The sequence below is a fragment of the Triticum aestivum genome, chromosome 6A, assembly GCF_018294505.1.
Source record: "Triticum aestivum cultivar Chinese Spring chromosome 6A, IWGSC CS RefSeq v2.1, whole genome shotgun sequence".
Lineage (NCBI taxonomy): Eukaryota > Viridiplantae > Streptophyta > Magnoliopsida > Poales > Poaceae > Triticum > Triticum aestivum.
This window is the reverse complement of record NC_057809.1, coordinates 551460462-551472962: the sequence shown is the minus strand read 5'-3', so window position 1 is coordinate 551472962 and position 12501 is coordinate 551460462.

Sequence of the window (12501 nt, the reverse complement as noted above, 5' to 3'; positions counted from 1 at the left end):
ATATGCCCTGCAAAAACAAGTTAGACGTCCTCTACTTTGTTGTTCCAAGTTTTACGTGGCTGCTACGGGCTTCTAGCAAGAACCGTTCTTACCTACGTATCAAAACCAAAATGATTTTTCGTCAAGTGTGCTATTTTAACCTTCAACAAGGATCGGCCGTAGTCAAACTCGATTCAACTAAAGTTGGAGAAACAGACATCCACCAGCCACCTGTGTGCGAAGCACGTCGGTAGAACCAGTCTCATGAACGCGGTCATGTAATGTCGGTCCGGGCCACTTCATCCAACAATACCGCTGAATCAAAGTAAGACATTGGTGGTAAGCAGTATGACTATTATCGCCCACAACTCTTTGTGTTCTACTCGTGCATATAACATCTACGCATAGACCTGGCTCGGATGCCATTGTTGGGGAACGTAGTGATACGTCTCCAATGTATCTATAATTTTTTATTGTTCCATGCTTTTATATTATCTGTTTTGGATGTTTAATGGGCTTTAATATGCTCTTTTATATTATTTTTGGGACTAACCAATTAACTGGAGGCCCAGTGTCAGTTTCTGTTTTCTTGCCTATTTTAGAGTTTTGCAGAAAAGGAATACCAAACAGAGTCCAAATGGAATGAAACCTTTGCGATGATCTTTCTTGGACCGAAAGAAATCTAGAAGACTTGGAGTCGAAGTCTGGAACTCCACAAGGAAGCCATGAGGCAGGAGGGCGCGCCCCCACCCTCGTGGGCCCCTCGTAGCTCCACCGACATACTTCTTTCGTCTATATATACTCTTATACCCTAGAAACATCAAGGAGAGCCACGAAACCACTTTTCCACCGCCGCAACCTTCTGTACCCGTGAGATCCCATCTTGGGACCTTTTCTGGCGATCTGTCGGAGGGGGAATCGATCACGGAGGGCTTCTACATCAACACCATTGCCTCTCCGATGAAGCGTGCGTAGTTTACCACAGACCTTCGGGTCCATAGTTATTAGCTAGATGTCTTCTTCTCTCTCTTTGATTATCAATACAAAGTTCTCCTCGATGTTCTTGGAGATCTATTCGATGTAATACTCTTTTGCGATGTGTTTGTCGAGATTCGATGAATTGTGGATTTACGAACAAGATTATCTATGAATATTATTTGGTTCTTCTCTGAATTCTTATATGCATGATTTGATATCTTTGCAAGTCTCTTCGAATTATCGGTTTAGTTTGGCCTACTAGATTGATCTTTCTTGTAATGGTAGAAGTGCTTAGCTTTGGGTTCAATCTTGCGGTGTCCTTTCCCAGAGACAGTAGGGGCAGCAAGGCACGTATTGTATTGTTGCCATCAAGGATAAAAAGATGGGGTTTATATCATATTGCTTGAATTTATCCCTCTACATCATGTCATCTTGCTTAATGTGTTACTCCGTTCTTATGAACTTAATACTCTAGATGCATACTGGATAGCGGTCGATGTGTCGAGTAATAGTAGTAGATGCAGAATCATTTTGATCTACTTGACACGGACATGATGCCTATATTCATGATCATTGCCTTAGATATCTTCATAACTATGCGATTTTCTATCAATTTCTCGGCAGTAATTTGTTCACCCACCGTAATACATGCTATCTTGAGAGAAGCCACTAGTGAAACCTATGGCCCCCAGGTCTCTTTCCTATTATATTACATCTCTTTTATTTACATCGCATCTCGTTTGCTATTTTGCAATCTTTACTTTCCAATCTATACAACAAAAATACCAAAAATATTTACTTTACTATCTCTATTAGATCTCACTTTTGCGAGTGACCGTGAAGGGATTGACAACCCCTTTATCGCGTTGGTTGCAAGGTTATTGATTGTTTGTGCAGGTACTAGGTGACTTGTGCGTTGTCTCCTACTGGATTGATACCTTGGTTCTCAAAACTAGGGGAAATACTTACGCTACTTTGCTGCATCACCCTTTCCTCTTCAAAGGAAAACCAACGCATGCTCAAGAGGTAGCACGTAGTAATTCAAAAAAAATTCGACAATCATGCGAGATCTAACTAGGAGATGCATAGCAACGAGAGGGGGAGAGTGTGTCCACGTACCCATGTACACGGTTGATGTAGTCAAACGTCTTCACGATCCAACCGATCTAAGTATCGAACGTATGGCACCTCCGTGTTCAGCACACGTTCAGCACGATGACGTCCCTCGAGACCTTGATCCATTTGAGGAGAGGGAGAGTTCCGTCAGCACGACGGCGTGGCGACGGTGATGATGAAGTTACCGGCGCAGGGCTTCACCTAAGCACTACAACGATATGACCGAAGTGTTGAACTGTGGAGGGGGGCACCGCACACGGCTAAGAGATTGTCTATTATGCTATTGGGGCGCCCCTGGCCATGTATATAAAGGAGGGAGGGAGAGAGGAGGCTGGCCAGGAGGGGCGCGCCAGGGGGGAGTCCTACTTGGACTCCTAGTCCAAGTAGGATTCGCCCCCCCCCCCCCTTCCTTTCTTCCACTGGAGGGAAAGGAAGGAAGGGAGAAGGAGAAAGAAGGAGGGGGGCGCGCCCCCACCCCTTTTCCAATTCGGTTTGGGCAGGGGGAGGCGTGCGCCACCTCGTGGCCCTTCTTCCCTCTCTCCACTAGAGCCCATAAGGCCCATTAATTCCTCGGGAGGTTCCGGTAACCTCCCGGTACTCCAGAAAAATGCCCGAACCACTCAGAACCATTCCGATGTCCAAATGCAAACTTCCAATATATGAATATTTACCTATCGACCATTTCGAGACTCCTCGTCATGTCCTTGATATCATCCGGGACTCTGAACAAACTTCGGTCATCAAATCACATAACTCATAATACAAATCATCATCGAACGTTAAGCGTGCGGACCCTACGGGTTCGATAACTATATAGACATGACCGAGACACATCTCCGGTCAATAACCAATAGCGGAACCTGGATGCTCATATTGGCTCCTACATATCCTATGAAGATCTTTATCGGTCAAACTGCATAACAACATACGTCATTCCCTTTGTCATCGGTATGTTACTTGCTCGAGATTCGATCGTCGGTATCATCATACCTAGTTCAACCTCGTTACTGGCAAGTCTCTTTACTCGTTCTGTAATGCATCATGCCATAACTAACTCATTAGTCACATTGCTTGCAAGGCTCATAGTGATGTGCATTACCGAGAGGGCCCAGAGATACCTCTCCGATACACAGAGTGACAAATCCTAATCTCGATCTATGCCAGCTCAACAAACACCATTGGAGACACCTATTGAGCATCTTTATAATCAACCAGTTACATTGTGACGTTTGATAGCACACAAGGTGTTCCTCCGGTATTCGGGAGTTGCATAATCTCATAGTCAAAGGAACATGTATAAGTCATGAAGAAAGCAATAACAATAAAACTAAACGATCATTATGCTAAGCTAATGGATAGGTCTTGTCCATCACATCATTCTCTAATCATGTGATCTCGTTCATCAAATGACAACACATGTCTATGGTCAGGAAACTAACCATATTTGATTAACGAGCTAGTCAAGTAGAGGCATACCAGGGACACTCTGTTTTTTCTATGTATTCACACATGTACTAAGTTTCCGGTTAATACAATTCTAGCATGAATAATAAACATTTATCATGATATAAGGAAATATAAATAACAATTTTATTATTGCCTCTAGGGCATATTTCCTTCATAATATGGGGGCATAAACATCTCCTATGATGGCATTGGTCGGCCTCTCGAGCTACGGAATGTGACGACCACCATAGGGTCTTCGTGGGGATTCTCTCTCCAGGTCTGATGGCTACTACTAGTGCCTCATATTGGTGAGGTTGTGGGATGCGTCCGGAAGGCTTCGTTGTCGGTTTTGGCGACTCTCACTCTGGCTCGTTTGTTTCGACGATGAGATGCAACTCATGCACAATGACTTGACGCTAAGGATATGGTGGTGCAGCAGCGATGCTGTGATTTTTAGCCCAATGCATGTAGTTGTTGGGATCATGGAAAAGTTGTGGAGACGACATATGGTTGATTTTGACTTGGTCGTGCTTCACGAGTACCCAGACTTGAGCTCCAAAGTGAAAACCCTAGGCCTGACTCGAGTTGGTTATACTCCCTCCGTTCCAAAATAGATGACTCAACTTTGTACTAAAGTTAGCATAAAGTTGAGTCATCTATTTTGGAACGAAGGGAGTACCTGTCAATGGTGATATTTTTGGCGGCGTTGCCTTATTAAAGGCATTGCTCGAATATGCTCGAACTTGTTCTTCAGGGTGAAAACCTAAAATCTTGACTTTGATAGTTCAATCCGGTGACGACGATGCTTGAGTGTAGTCCCCGACTTGAAGTTGTTGTTGTTGAATAATCTCGTTGTTCTTGTGGTGTAAAGAAATGGTTGGTGCGGATATTGTCATTGTTGTAGTCTGCTTATCGTTGTTTCGATCGTTGGTTTTTCCTCGCTAGGCATAGTTTTGATCATGCATAATTTTGCTAGTTGTCGGCTTGTTTTTATTTGTATGTGTTGATGTTTGTTATGTGCATTTTAATTATGCAGAAGCCGGGTGTGCGGTCATTGTGCGTGTGCCTACTTGATGCGGGAGAGGATTTGTTGCATTCAAGTGTGTAGGCATGCATGTCTCTAGTGCCCGCCTTTTATTTTGGCTTTTGATTTTCAAAGTTTAATATTTTTTAAACCAAATTTCCAAATTAAGTTATGTTTTCATATTCGTTTCTTGTGGCCAGCGCTTCAAATAAGATCCAATTTGAATATATTTTTGACAACTTTAAAAAAAGAAACTTAGTACGAGCGATCGATAAAAAATAATTATTTTGTGTCTGTGACCGATAGAAAAAATTTCTTGAAATTATATCTGTTAAACTGGTTGAAACTTAGCAGTTTTAGGTACAAAAATTGTAAGTTCATTGTTGAAACTTAAAACTTTTTGAGTAATGTTCTTTTTTACTGTGCTCTCATGCGGGGTTGAACTATTGTGTGAATCGCGAGGCAAAATGAGCAGGCGGCAGGACTTTGAAGGTAAGTGACCCGCAATCGTGTGCCTCTACGCATTTCCGCACTTGATACTTCGTTTTGAGTCAATAAAATTCACCATTTATCGGGAAAAAAAGATGAATGACCATGGTAGTACAACATTTTTAGATCCTCCTACTAAATCTCACCCTAAATGGAGGGGGCATTTTGGCCAGACTCAGGTGAACCTGGCAGTGAACAAAAAACGTTCAAAATACAAAATAAATTCATAAAATTCTATACCTTTTTGTGGAGAAGGATGACTGAGTGCGTCATGTCCATGCCAAATTTCAAAGCATTTGGATGTCTGAGTAACTCTTAGCAAAAATGATAAACATGGGGTGTGTGAAAAAGTTTATTGTTTATGCACTGTTTGGGCCCTTTTTTTTTTGCTGAGAGCTACTCAGGTGTCCAAATACTTTGAAATTTGGCACGCACCTCAGGCACTCAAACATCTTCTGTGAAAAGAAATTGTTTTTTCTCAAATTTTAGTATTTGTTTTGAATTTACTGTTCACTAGGCTCAGAATTGAGTATTCGACCCGGAATTTCCTAGTTTATATATGAACTGAACCTTTTCGTGATAGGGTTAGATGTACCAATTGTAAATAAATGATCCATCCTAAGCTCCAAATGACTAGAAACTAGCTCTTGCAGTCTACTCATGTCAATTTTGCCACGTCGTCGTCCAGTGTGAGAAAGGAAGAGGCGTTTACGACAATGTGGTAGTAACTGCATGTTGGCATGTAGTAGCTGTTGAAGCTAGTGACCTGCGTGAAACTTTCTGCGGAAACATCTGTCTTCCATGGACGAGTCGCCGTGGCAGCCTGGCTGGCGATCGACAGCATGGAATCTGACTGGCAAGTGGAGCTGGCTATTTGAGACGTCACCGTGAGGCCGGCAGGACGCCATCAACCTGTTCACGCGTCTCATCTCATTCTCCGGGCGTGGACAAGATGGACCGTGTGGTACGTGGAGCCATGGAAACATGGCGCACGGGGCTGTCGCGACTGACTGGTGGACCCTCATAACCTGTCTAATGAGGCCGTTTTTTTAGATATATATACATGGATGGCCATCTAGTCAATACTACGTACTCTAGCAAACATGCATGCACAGTTAGTTCAAGTGGCAAAACGAGCGGTGATGTCTATGAATGCGTGTGAGGATCATATGGATAATAACTAATCGCGATATGCTGTTTGCCTTGATCATAAGTGGCACTGCAGAAGCAGACCAAGAATCTCTAACCTCCTCTAGAACGACTGTGCGAGGTCCCCAACCCCAACAGTTCTTTTGATTGTTACACTCCACAGACGTTCAACGACAGGCACACCGGCCCGGTCGAGCGACCGATGCCGATGCCCATTCGGTGGCTAGCAGCCGGCAATGCCAGGCCGTTCCACAAAGAAATTCCTACCCCCTAACCCTAGAACCAAACAAAACGCACGTCGCCGTGAATCAATCCGTTGGGAAGGAACAAGCACATTTCCGGCGTCTGTGCGTGTGTGGCTGCTGTTACCTACACCAGCGGCTCCAAGACAAGCTGTGCGCCTAAAAATTCCCCTAGAAAAGGTAGGGTAGGAAGCACCAACGAAGAACGCGGTGCGCCGGTGAGTGGAGTATAACACTGTAACACAATCAATCGCCTAACTTGCACTAGCGCGTACGTACGTTCGTACATGCACGGCGCGTCATCGCATCGCCCGTTTTGACCCCATGCAGCTAGCGCGCGCGCGCGAAGACAAACCATTCCGTTCGGCCCACGCACGCACCGTCCCATCCGTTGACAACGTCGCCGCAAGGCAGAGCATGCAGCCAGAGCCAGGATATATGCATGGCGGGACGCGCGCGGCCGAACCAACGCGCGCGCGCATGCGGACGAACTGGAAAAGGCGCCTCTCGCCGAACAGATCGCATAAGGCCATGCATATGCATATGTAAAGAAGATTTTGTGCTTTTCTTCAAGATCTGACCATACATACATGCATGTACGTATAATATATTGTAGTACTATCTTTTCTATATGCAAAAAATAGGCCACACATATTTATTTTTTCGAAACGAAGGCAAAAGCTTTGCCTCATCTCATTAATTAAGAAGAGTTTTAAAATACATGACCGATCGTCCATGGACGGCCTCAATTCGAAAGTCTACTCTCGTGGCATAAGAGAACTCAAATGCTTGGCCCCCGCCAACCCCCAAAGCCTGGCTTCGGTCTTAATTCTAGATCTGATTACATATGGCATGGAGGACACATTCCTAAACACTCTCGCGTTCCGCTCGTTCCAAATCTCCCATGAAACCAACATGACGACAGATGCGAGGCCCTTTCTCACATTGGCATTGACGCCCACCATGTGGTGCCACCAGTCCTTGACGTTGTCGAAGCTGCTCCAGTCGGCGATGTCCACATTGGTCAAGCCCATCCAAGTCTTGATCTTCGCCCAAATGCGCTTCGTGTATCGACACCGGAAGCTGATGTGCGCCGCCGTCTCTGGCTCCCTCTTGCATAATTGGCATAGGTTACAGTTTGGCCATCCTCTTCGTTGAAGCCTGTCCGCGGTCCAAACCCGGTCCTGAATGATAAGCCAAGCAAAGATTTGTGCTTTGGCGGCGCCCAATTGTTCCACACAGCCGACTTCATTTGTGATGTAGTGGAGTCCCCAAGTTGAGCGTTGTAAGCCGAGGATGCCGAGTATTCACCGGAAGGCGGAGACTTCCAAACGATCTCATCGTCCACATCCTCATCGAGAAAGACCTCCTGTAATCCCACCCAAAGCTCATAGTATTCAAGGAAGTGTTGAACTGTGAGCCCAGAATTCATGTTGATATTGACAATCCATCTGTTGAGATCCAAAGCCTTATGCACAGTGTCCTTCTTGTGTTTGGAAATTGCAAAAATGGAGGGAGCGATGTCCTTTGGCTTGCGACCACCAAGCCAAGGGGAATGCTAGAAAGAGGCCTTTTGCCCGTTACCAAAGGTGATGGTAGTGCAATCATAAAAAAGTGTCATGTCCTCTTCATCGCACGGATGCCCCAATTCAACCCAAGCTCTATCCGGGTCCTTCCAAGCCAACCAAGGCCATCTGAGCCGCAAGGCACGAGCGAATTTGTCCATGTCCAGGATGTCAAGGCCTCCCATATCCTTGGGTGTACAAACCTTTTCCCATTTTATCTTGCATTTTCCCCCGGAAACCTTGTTTGTGCCTCCCCATAGGAAAGCCCGTTGCAGTTTCACAATGGAAGTCATTGTTCCTTTTGGCACCACAAGCGAAGTGAGGTGGTGGATGGCCTGTGAAGTGATAACCGACTTGACCCAAGTGGTCCTCCCAGCCATGGTAATGTACCTTCCCTGGCCAGTCATGATCTTTCCAGCAATCTTATCGAGTAAATGTTGGAAGTCCACAGCCCGCAAGCGATGAATGGATAGCGGAAGGCCAAGGTACCGCAAGGGGAATTGAGCTCGGACTGCTGGGAAGGAACCCAAAATCATGTCCAGGTCAACATTGGAGCATCTAATAGGGGCCACCAAGCTCTTTTGAATGTTTGTAACTAGGCCGGTGACGTTGCCAAAGCTTTGAAGTATGGTAGCAAGCATGTCCACATCCTCCTTGATAGGCGCCAAGAAAATTGCAACGTCGTCCGCCTATAGAGAGGTGCAAAGACAGGCTCCACGACCTCGTAATCTATGCAGGTCTCCATTTTCTGTTGCCACGTCCAAGATTTGTTGAAGGGGGTCCATAGCAAGGACAAATAGAAGGGGCGACAATGAGTCCCCCTGTCGGAGGCCCTTCCCATGTTGAATAGGACTGCCGGGAACACCGTTTAAGAGAACCCTGGAGGTGGACGTCCGAAGTAGAGCCGTGATCCATTCACGAAACCTGGGAGGAAAACCTCTTCTCTGTAGCAGGTCAAGCAGATATTCCCATCTAACAGAATCAAAAGCCTTCTTTATGTCCAACTTGAGCAGGAGTGATGGTGTATTTGTTCATTGGAGCCGGCGAGCATACTTGCGGACATACATGAAGTTGTCATGGATGCACCGAGATTTGATGAAAGCACTTTGAGCACGGGATATGAGAATGTTCATGAATGGGGCGAGCCTCATCGCCATCACCTTTGCCACAATCTTGGCGACAGCATGGATCAGACTGATAGGCCTAAAGTCCGTGATCGCCTCAGCCCCCTCTTTCTTTGGCAAGAGGACCACATTTGCAGAGTTCAGCCAGTGAAAGTTCTCCGCATGCAAACTCGAGAAGATGGAGATGACCTTCATAAGATCGTCCTTGATAATTGGCCAGCAACTCTTGAAGAACGCCCCGGTAAAGCCATCGGGCCCCGGAGCCTTGTCGCTAGGCATTGCCTTTATGGCGGCAGGCACCTCGTCACCCGTCATCTCATCCCCAAGACTGGAGAGGTCACACTCTGTAAAATGGAGGGGCTGCCAATTGAAGTCTGTGGTTCTGCATGGCCCTTTGCTCAATGCGGTGGTAAAGTGTTGGTTCATAATATATTCCTTGTCCTCATGCTTTGTAACCCAACCAGCCCCGTTGCTTAACTTGTGGATGAAGTTCTTGCGCCTCCGCCCGTTAATCTTCATGTGAAAAAAATTTGTGTTGGCATCCCCCCCCCCCTCCCCGTTCAAGTTGCGAATGTGGGCACACTGCTTTTTTCTAGCCCTCTCAAGAACCGCTAAACTGATGACGCGCCTCTTAAGCCGCTTACGAAAGTCAAACTCCTCCGGCGAGAGAGAGCGCAATTCCTGGGCGATGTCCAATCTGAGAATTATTACAAGTGCCATGTGAAGGTGTAACCTTGCATACGAGGAGAAGGATTGACTCCATTTTCTCAATCGGACAGCCGTTGTCCGAAGCTTATGGAAGAGAACTTGACAAGGCTCGTAGTGGGGTGTGGGAGAAGCTCAAGCATCGGTGACCGTCTCGTGAAAACCTGGCATCTTGATCCAAAAGTTCTCAAACTTGAAGCTTCTCGGCTTTTTGGGGCCAATTATAGGTGCCGGTAGCATGGGACAGTGGTCCGACAAGGATGAAGATAAAGCATGCAAGATGTGGTATTGGAATTCAATGTCCCACTCCGCGTTGCAGAACACGCTGTCTAGCTTGCTCATGGTGGGGTTTTGCCTCTCATTACTCCAAGTGAATCGACGGTTTTGAAGGTGAATCTCGCGTAGATCACAGCCATGAAGTGTGGCACGAAAGCGGTTGATACGACTGCGGTTGACGCTCCTCTTGTTCTTGTCCCTTGCACGGTAAATTTGGTTGATCCCCATTTACTAGCCATTTTCTGCCGTGTTCCGGCTTGTGAGCCATGAGCTCCTCGAAAAAAACCTCCTTTTGATTGCTCTGAGTTGGGCCATACACGGAAGTGAGGCGAAAGGAGCTCTCATCTCGGATTGTCGTAACCGTGAGAGAGAGAGGCAGTAGGTGCCCATGATGATGTCCGAGATACGGAACAAATCATCATTCCAGAGAACTGCGATTCCTCCTCTTGTACTCCTCCTGACGCGGTTTCAGCAGGAATCCTTCTCGTTTTCATCGGTATGGAGGAGGGTTCATACGCTTATAGTACTGCTACTAGTGGAAGTTGCCGTCGTCGTGTACACATGCATGGGGCGCATGCATCCAAAAATCTATCCGCGTCACGTCGCGGCCAGCCAGACCATTGGTTGGACAGCACTCGCGACTAGGTAGTACAGTAGAAGTTTATGGAACATATGGGGACGTAGGGACACATGGATACATAAGCCTTGTACAATAGGAGGTGTTTAGAGAGATGCTTAGAAAAATAGATCGGATTTTTCTTAAATATCGATGCCTATTTTTACAGAAGAGACGCTTAACTTGTACAAATAAGCACCGGTGCTTAAGAAAAGCCTGATTTATTTTTATAAACACCTCCCCTTAGCACCTCCCATTGTACCAGGCCTTAGGTGCAAAAATCACGATCCTAAACGGCGACCCGTTCCTGTTCCTTTGTCATCTCCCGTCCTGTCGCCCGATCGATCGCTTGCTGATTGATGCTGCATTGGATTCCAACAAAATGCTCCCAAATCATGGGGGAATACTAGCTTGTGCTGGCGATCGATCAAGCATGGAAACCGCGTTGCCAGCTTCACCAGTGCCAATTTGCCGAACAGGCGTAGTCTTGTTGCAATTGCCTTCCTCGGCATCGAATATGCGTCGTACCATACCGAAAACCCCCCGTATTAATGGCGTTTGGGAGCACCTGCTCCCTTTTCACAATTTTTTTTCCAGAATGTTCAAAAAGAATCTCACATTTAGATGACTCGTCATTGTATCTAGATACATACAATGGTTCATGAAAACCACTACCGAGTTGTGAGCTGTGGAAAAATAAAAATCAAACCCGTCTTTTCACAACCGGAAAAAAGTTACTTTAGCTCTTTTTTTTATGCAGACCACAAATCAACAAAAGAAATGAAAAAACCTGATGGTGCATAACTCACTCTAACATTAACATATCAGATTTTTTGTCGAAATGTATAAATAAATATTTTGGAAAAAATAAATATATAAATAAATAAACATGGTCATGACTAAGATAAGCAAACAATTGTATGGTTGTGAAGCAGTGCGACGAAATTCCTGATCAATGCCATTGTATTTATATGTGTGTTCATGATAAAGAAAACATTAATCATAAACCATGAAAGAAACTATAGTGTCCCTGCATACCTGAGGTGGACCTAACCAATAGCTTTCCAGTATGTAATTATGCAGGTACTTGTCCTACAAATCGTTGAAATATATAAATAAATAAATATTATCACAAGAAGAGATACATAAATAAATAGACATGGTCACGATTAAGATAATCAAACTATGGTTTGGTGAAGCGGTGCGACTAAAATTCCCATCAATGTCATCATACCTTAATATATGTGTGTTCATGATTTCAAAGAAAACATATATAGATCATAAACCATGAAAGAAAGTATACTGCCCTTGCATACGTGAGGTGGACCTAGCGTGTGTAGTTGCGTACACCTGGCTAGTGGCATCGCACTGGAATTTGAAAACGACCAAGGAAAAAAGGTACCCTCAGATAAAGGTTTTTGGAAGCAAGAAAGTCTTTATCACCCCAACAAGAGGTAGGTCATTGGTTCGATCAACCTCCGTCACTCGACCTCTAGTCTAAAAAGAAAAACATATCAGAACTAGCGGCTAGAAAATTCAGGAAAGTTAATCGCGAGGGCACGGAAAATCCGTGGCACAAATGCATATCAACGTCATGCATCATCGGCCACCAGAAGGCAGCCATTAATTAGTGATCTAACCACGTACAAAAGGAGGGCGATGAGGTGGTGTTGGCTTAGTAGCCTCCTTGAATTTTCCCGCCTTTGCTTGACAGAACGGTTTACGGAGGGAGTAGGACTTCCCAACCGCACGGGAAAATTGGACAAACCAGACGTCTGGTTGAGCTACGGGG